Raw genomic sequence first — 8,303 nt, 5'->3', positions numbered from 1 at the left:
AGGCGGGCGGGAGCAGCGGTCACGTCGTCAGCCAAGCTCACGTCCCATCCAGGGGCAGCAAGAGAACCCCCTCTCACGGCATGAAGACGACGCGCCCGTGATCCGTTCCTCGAATGGCTCGCACACGCGCGACGACCGCCCCGCCAACCACTCGCCCCGTCGCATTAACTCCGCGGCAGGACAGGCGGCGCTTCTGGCAGGAGAAGCGGGCGACGCTTCACCTTCGCCGTAATAACCGCGCCAAAAAAGGTACGCCACGTCATTCGATTTCGTATCCTTTTCCTTTTTTCCTCTTTCTCTATCTCTTGCAACAGGGACCGGGAAAGGGGGATACCCCGAAAAGGATCCTTCCCCGTGAAGGAACCGGGCTCCGAGCCCCCCTACTGATCAGAGGTTCGAAGGCTGGCCCCCCGAAGGGTTCAACAGCCGCCTCAGATCGCGTGGGCCCTACACCCACTACTGGTCAGAGGTTCGAAGGCCGGCCCCCCGAAGGGCTCCACGGCCGCCTCAGGCTACTCGGGCTCCGCGCCCATTACTGATCAGGGGTTCGAAGGCTGGCCCCCGAAGGGTTCACAGTCGCCTCAGACGCCGAGCGAGGGATGACCAGGGGTACGTTCGATACATAACCAAGGCTCGGGCTGCGCTCCCGAGGTACCCTAGGACATTTTCGAGACCAGCGGGAGCGATCTTGTAACGGAATCCCATCAGAGGGAGGCATCGAGCCCTCGAACCCCGTCGCCAGGGGACCGGGTCCGGCAGATCACCCGCAGGTACTTTTGGGCGTGCCTCTGGGCCCCTAGCCGACCCCTAACGAACGGGGCACGGATGTCCACTCGGATTACCCGCTTGCAGCTCACCGGAGACACCATGTTCGGCGCCCATCGAGGGTAACATGGCGCTTTCCCCCCTCCTCCTTGCGAAAAGGCGACGCAGGGGCGTATGTAAAAAAGCCGAGTCTGTCCCTGATCGTCCTCTCGCCCTGTGCGGAGGCTCGGGGGCTGCTCTCGCAAACCCGGCTCCGCCCGAACCGTTGGCAGCGTCAACATACCAGCCCGAGAACTTGGGCCCCGACCGTGCACCCGGGCTACGGCCAGTTCGCATGAGGGAACAACCAGACCAGCCGAAGCATTACGCAAGGCATTAAGACCTCGGAGGAGTGAAACCACTCCTCCGAGGCCTCGGGGGCTACACCCGGCGTGTGCGCTCGCGCGCACCCACCAGAACAAAATGCAACCGAGAAAGGCTGGTCCCCTTGCAAAAAAGTGCGACGAAAGCCTCCAAGCGAGTGCTAACACTCCCTTCGAGGCTCGGGGGCTACTGTCGGGGACCATAATTAGGGGTACCCTCAAGACGCCTAATTCTCAGCTGGTAACCCCCATCAGCATAAAGCTGCAAAGGCCTGATGGGTGCGATTAAGTCAGGGATCAGTCCGTACGAGCGACTCGATCGTGCCTCGCCCGAGCCTAGCCTCGGACAAGGGCAGCCGACCCCGGAGGATTTCCGTCTCGCCCGAGGCCCCCCTCCAACGGCGGACACATCTCCGGCTCGCCCGAGGCCCTGCCTTCGCTAAGAAGCAACCCTGACTAAATCGCGGCACCGACCGACCGAATCGCAGGAGCATTTAACGCAAAGGTGGCCTGACACCTTTATCCTGACGCGCGCCCCCCGGCAGAGCCGAAGTGACCGCCGTCACTTCGCCGCTCCACTGACCGGCCTGACAGAAGGACAGCGCCGCCTGCGCCGCTCCGACAGCAGTGCCCCTTGACAGAGTGAGACTGACAGGCAGTCAGGCCCTGCCAAAGGCACCACAGGAAGCTCCGCTCCGCCCGACCTAGGGCTCGGACTCGGGCTAGGTCCCGGAAGACGGCGAACTCCGCTCCGCCCGACCCAGGGCTCGGACTCGGGCTAAGTCCCGGAAGACGGCGAACTCCGCTCCGCCCGACCCAGGGCTCGGACTCGGGCTAAGCCCCGGAAGACGGCGAACTCCGCTCCGCCCGACCCAGGGCTCGGACTCGGGCTAAGCCCCGGAAGACGGCGAACTCCGCTCCGCCCGACCCAGGGCTCGGACTCGGGCTAGGTCCCGGAAGACGGCGAACTCCGCTCCGCCCGACCCAGGGCTCGGACTCGGGCTAAGTCCCGGAAGACGGCGAACTCCGCTCCGCCCGACCCAGGGCTTGGACTCGGGCTAAGTCCCGGAAGACGGCGAACTCCGCTCCGCCCGACCCAGGGCTTGGACTCGGGCTCAGCCCCAGAAGACGACGAACTCCGCTTCGCCCGACCCCAGGGCTCGGACTCCGCCCTGGCCTCTGCCGAACGACCTCCGCCTCGGCCGACCCAGGGGCTCGGACTCGGCCTCGGCCATGGAAGACAGACTCGACCTCGGCTTCGGAGGAGCCTCCATGTCGCCCGACCTAAGGCGTAGGCCAGCCGCGTCAACAGGAAGCGCCATCATCACCCTACCCCGAGCCGACTCGGGCTGCAGAGAACAAGACCGGTGTCCCATCTGGCTAGCTCCGCCAGATAGGCAATGATGGCGCCCCGCAAGCCCTGTGACGACGGCGGCTCTCAGCTCTCTTACGGAAGCAGGAGGACGTCAGCAAGGACTCAACCGCTCCGACAGCTGTCCCTCCGCCAGGCTCCGTTGCTCCTCCGACGGCTACGACATCACACCAGCTGGGTGCCAAGATCTCTCCGGCTGCCACATCGACATGTACTTAGGGCGCTAGCTCTCCCCCGCTAGACACGTAGCACTCCGCTACACCCCCATTGTACACCTGGATCCTCTCCTTACGCCTATAAAAGGAAGGACCAGGGCCCTCTTAGAGAAGGTTGGCCGCGCGGGGACGGGACAGGCGCTCTCTTGGGGCCGCTCGCTTCCCTCACCCGCGTGGACGCTTGTAACCCCCTACTGCAAACGCACCCGACCTAGGCGCGGGACGAACACGAAGGCCGCGGGATTTCCACCTCTCTCACGCCCGTCTCCGGCCACCTTGCTTCCCCCCTTCGCGCTCGCCCACGCGCTCGACCCATCTGGGCTGGGGCACGCAGCGACATTCACTCGTCGGCTTAGGGACCCCCCGGTCTCGAAACGCCGACAATATGGCAATAGCGTTCTATCTCGGTGGCATACTTACGACTCTCACGGTATTTTGCTAGTCGTCAGCTACACATACGTTTTCGAGGTTAGTGTACCTGCAGAAAATTTCATCACAGCCCAATTTCTCAATGATGCAATTCACACATGACAGTTTATCACAGTTTATACTCCATATATTGCTATATGGAGGCCAGCTCATCATTAAGCGTCGAGCCACGCATAAGCGTCGTTGCCACACTTTAACCATAGGGCAACTCATTATGGTAACTCACCTTCTTACCTGAGCGTAGGTGCGTCATTAAGAGTACATTACACTTCTCAGTATTCCCATGTCTGTATACCCATACACATCCATGGGGTACCGAATTCCCGGAAAAGTAAATACTCCACATCACACCTTCATATATACATATGTAGAACATGTATATAATCAAGCGCTTCAATTAAGCACTCCCCTAGACCGACGTTTGTTCGGTCATGCTCTCACATCCCACCTTACCTTGGGCGTCGATCCATTCAAAACCGAATGGCCTTAAAAATAACAATACACATGTATGCAATACCCACCCGATTGTAGGTTATGGTTTTCAACTAAGCCACCTGATAGTCCTTAACTTAGGGCTTAATAGAGGATGTTGCTAGCATTATAGTTTTTCAAAACTGTTTTTCAAAGCCAAACATTGTGTTTAGTTGAAAATAGGTTTTCTAAAACCAAAACTTTTGTTTTGAAAATACGTATGTGACCGTATATACTTAATCCTGCTCCGATACCAACTGTGGCAGAACCTCCCAAGTTATTGGGCCCACATGCACCTGTCCTTGTCTCAAAGACCTCAGACAGCTATGCATGTGCACTAAATAACTTAACAGGATCCGTCCGATTGCCTCAAGGACATCGGATAAACCACTTACAACCAGAACCGCGGGATTAAGTAAACACAAATCACACACATCAACATCTTTGCAGCGGAAATCTTATTACCAAATTCTACAAGTTACAAAAAATTTACTTTGTATGATCGGAGTGATTACAAAGGTGATTCAAAGAAATAACTTTAAACTGTTATAAATTATTTGTAAGTTTGAAATATATGCTAGCTTAAGTGACCATCCTCAATAAGAAGTATAGAAGAATTACTTAGACTTATAAGAAGGCCGAGCCCACCGGCACTTAACACCATCAACAACAGCACAAAGTTAGAACCTGAAAAACAACAGGGAATAAAACCTTGAGTATGGAATTACTCAGCAAGACTTACCCGACTAAAGAAAAGACTCTCAAGGATATGCTGGATTTGGGAATCAAGGAGAGGCTTTAGCAAGAATCAACTTAGATACTTTTGCAGAAATAGCTTACTAAAGTGAGTCCTTACTTTCAACATTTTAATGCTAGATTAAGTATTAATAGACCTTGTTTGCATCTAGTCTAATTTCACCATCACATTAATACAACATCATTTTTATTCATAATGTTCACATCCTGACTTAGGTTGTAGGTCGGAGATCAAGTCTCCACTCTCCGGGGATATAACGGCGATCCGAATCGATTTACTCAGCTGAGGATCTCTAACCACACGACATATGTTTCTCGTAAACCTTGCATGTCTACCATTCCCACGGATCCTCCACTTCATGAACAGGTCCGCGCCACCCGAGAGCACACCACCCTTTTTAGGCGGTCCTTTGCCAGGAGGGTACGTGCCACTCTCGCCATCTCTCCACTCCCAGTGCGCGATTGTCTTTTCATGTATGGAATAGCCGGGTTCAAGCTTACCCTGTCCCATTTCCAGGGCATGTGGCTAGTTAAGATAGTCCTTGATCAACAGGCCTACATACGCATCCAATCCTTAACTAACCTGGGTAGAACATCACCTGTTCCTAGCCCAAGTCCCGATTTAAGTACTTCCATCCTTAGGATTGTTTATGTTTCTAGGATGAAAAGAGCATCAAAGGGAACTTTGCAGTAAGATCCCACCACGCTCTCAATGAAAATATTCTTGCAGGTAGAAGCCATCTTTCCTCAGGATAACCCCTGAGCTAGGCCTTAATGCAAAAGACAACCTCTATCCACAAGATCTGAGCAGAGCTAAGCATTTTTGTAAATCATATTTTGATACTTCACCAGAAGTATCTATAAAGGTATGGATATCAAGGAAGGCAATGCATCAAAGGGTTCCAAGCAATTCCTATAAACCTAATGCACATTTCACTAGACTTAAATTGTGTAAAAATTATTTAAAAACACAAGGAAGGGGTTGCATGCACCGGGGCTTGCCTGGGTAACACTAGGTTAGTGTTGTTAGGTGACGTCCACTTGACGACCATCCTTTGTCCTGGCATGCACTCGTTCAGATTATCCATCTTCAGATTCGTCCATCAGTATCACCATGCGGAATAACCAGCGCTTGGGGTCGACTTGGGGTCGTCTTCCGCATCACGTGATTAATTATCACACCTGAATGAAATGCATTATGCACATGAATGCTTATAGACAGGAATAGCACAAATCTAAATAGTGCTATACGATAGCGCATTAAACACTTAGTGGCGAGGCGTTGTATAATTTTATACGGAAACACTAGTTATCGATGTACGACTAAGCGCAATAATTACGCTTCTCGAACCTAACGCAAACATCACGAACAACAAACTATACACATTAAACACAATTAGCCTAAACACAACTTATCAGCTAATTAATTAAATTCTGAACTAATCCCTTGCTTTATAAATTATACTATATCGTTATAACTGATTAAAATATTTCACCATCACACATGCCTGCCAAAATTCTACTCGGTCCACTAATTCAGCTAATTAATCGAAATAGCGAAATAACTCGTTATAACTGAACCTGGCTCGATAATCGCAAGAACTGCGAAGTCGACGAGAGTTTCATGACTTACGCAATTTATCGAGCACCTTAATGAGCATCGCACTAGCACATTAATTTATTCATCGATCGAACTATTCTAAATAATTTATCAGCTTACCGTTTCCACAGCTGACACGAATCCGCGAGATCGGTAGCGATTTTCCGATCCAGGCAATTTGTCGAGCGCTTGGGGAATATCGCGCTGCTAGCTTCGTCTTCACCCGATTCTTGGGTCTTCTTGCTGACGCGCGGAACGACGACGACACAGGAGGGTGACGTATATAGAGCTGCACCCGCGACGCGACGACGAACGACGCTAACCGGCGGAATCGACGACGCGATTGGGAATTAAAGCCGAGCGAGCCGAGAGGGCGCACCGGCGAGCAGAAAACCACGCGAGTACAAGACAGGGAAAACGACGGGCTCGACAACACGCGAAACGACGACAGTCGAATCGGCAACAAAGCGTTGGCGAATTCGATGAACACGACCACAGTCGTGAGCTGACACGGTCAAGATAAATGTGGCCAACGAGCTTGTGATAGAAGCGATGATGGTGCGGGAACTCGACACGCTGTGGCGAGCAGATGAAATTCGTGCGCGCGGCAAACAAGGAAAGAGCGAGCTATGCGTGAGGAGAGAGGTCGACGAGCGGCGCGCGCACGGACAACAGCGAAGAGCTCGGCGCGCAGCGAGTTGGAACTGGAGCGCCGCGATGGGCGAAGTGGAGCACGGCCAGCGCGCGTCTACCAAAGAACTCGCGCGGTACACAGGGAGAACAGGCGGCCACCAGGGAGAGCGTCCAGGCGCGCGCGATGAGCAGAGAGCTGGCCATGGAAACAGAGGAAGCAGGGCACGGCGAGCTGGAGTACCACGGCCATGGAACCGAGCAGACAGAGCGCCGTGAGATGGAGCTAGGCAGTGGAGAGCTCGGCTGGGCGAGCAGGGACGCCGCGAGCAGAGGCAAACAACCATGGACGGAGCAGGAGAGAAAGAGCCGTGAGCGCTGAGAGAGAGAAGCACAAAGTGAGCGCCGCCAAGAGAAGGGCACGCGCGCCATGAGAGATCCGGCCGGGTGCTGGACGCCGGCAGGGGAGGAGCTTGGGGACGCCGGTCATGGAAACAGGGGGCAGGGCGAGCTCCATGGCAGGCGGCCGAGCAGAGGAACTCCGACGCGCGCAGGGAGGAGCCATGGCGAGTGGCTGGGCTGGGCGCGCAGAGCTCCGGGCTGGAGGGCGCGCGGCCACCAAAGGAACGCGGCAAGGGAGAAGGCGGGCGCAGGAGCTCGCGCGCAGTGAAATCAGGGGGCGCGCAGAGCAGCAGAGCGAGCAGGGGCAGAGAAGAAAGAGAGCACGGCAGGGAGAAGGTAAAGCCAACCGCTCGGAGGAGAACGTCGGCGAGATCTTTCTGAAGCTGAGCGGCGGCAAACGGCGAGCTGTGCTCACAGCAAGCGTCCACGCGCCACCAAGGAGAGGATTGAGATGCACGGTGAAGAAAAATCTTGCGGCTGGAAGAAATCAAGAACAAAGGCGGCTGGATTTTTCCAAGAACAGCGGCGGAAAAAAATATCCCAGGCGGGCGGATGAGGGAGAAGAGCAGCGTGAGAGATAGAGATGAAGAGAAGATCTCTTTTTTTTTCTTTTAGATTTTCTCACGTTCATTTTTTTATACAGAAAATTACAGATATTTTTGAACCGGGATTTCTAGCGATAGCAGAAGAGTCGACGGTAATTGCGACAGTTGATTCGATTCAAAAATCTGATAAATTTACCAGAGAATCGAAGCCTCATTATAATTCTCGGACGCACTGTCATGGTTTTGATTTAGCGAATACTTTGTAATCAAATGAATTTGTACTCGTTATTTATCCAAAGTTTTGGATCGGGGCGAGATGCAATCGGAACGAATTAAATGGATTTCGGCTTCGTTATTTCAATCAACATCTGATTCAGTTGATTTTAGACGAAGTCCGTCCGTCATCCGAACACTTTGTTAGAAAACAATTTAATTAAAAAACCGTAGTCGCGATGTCACGGATGACAAAAAGGAGATTAAATTATTTTACATTGAAAGCTTAGTCGCCGAGTTCTATTTAATTGGCTCGGGATAAAATCATCCGAGTGAGTCGGGCTTCCAAATTCGTATTCGCGCGAGCGATGAATTTTAAATAATCACCGGACGCACCGATTTTTGGAGCAACGATGTTCCGAACATCACGGAATTTTAGGAAGAGCTCGGACAAATAAAAACAAAAACGACGTCGCACTCGCGACAGATGAAACAGATGCGATATTAAAATCGCGATAGGCGAAGATGATTAAAATTTAAAAT

At 53.1% G+C, this 8,303-nt stretch overlaps 1 pseudogene; it reads right to left on the bottom strand.

Annotated features, from left to right (window-relative positions):
* Positions 1-5,339: 5,339 nt before the first annotated feature.
* On the bottom strand, positions 5,340-7,262 carry LOC109944338 (uncharacterized; annotated as a pseudogene).
* Positions 7,263-8,303: the final 1,041 nt, after the last annotated feature.

Source organism: Zea mays, chromosome 2, assembly GCF_902167145.1.
Source record: "Zea mays cultivar B73 chromosome 2, Zm-B73-REFERENCE-NAM-5.0, whole genome shotgun sequence".
Taxonomy (NCBI): Eukaryota; Viridiplantae; Streptophyta; class Magnoliopsida; order Poales; family Poaceae; genus Zea; species Zea mays.
The sequence above is the reverse complement of the archived record's forward strand: the minus strand, read 5'-3'. Positions and strand labels throughout refer to the sequence as shown.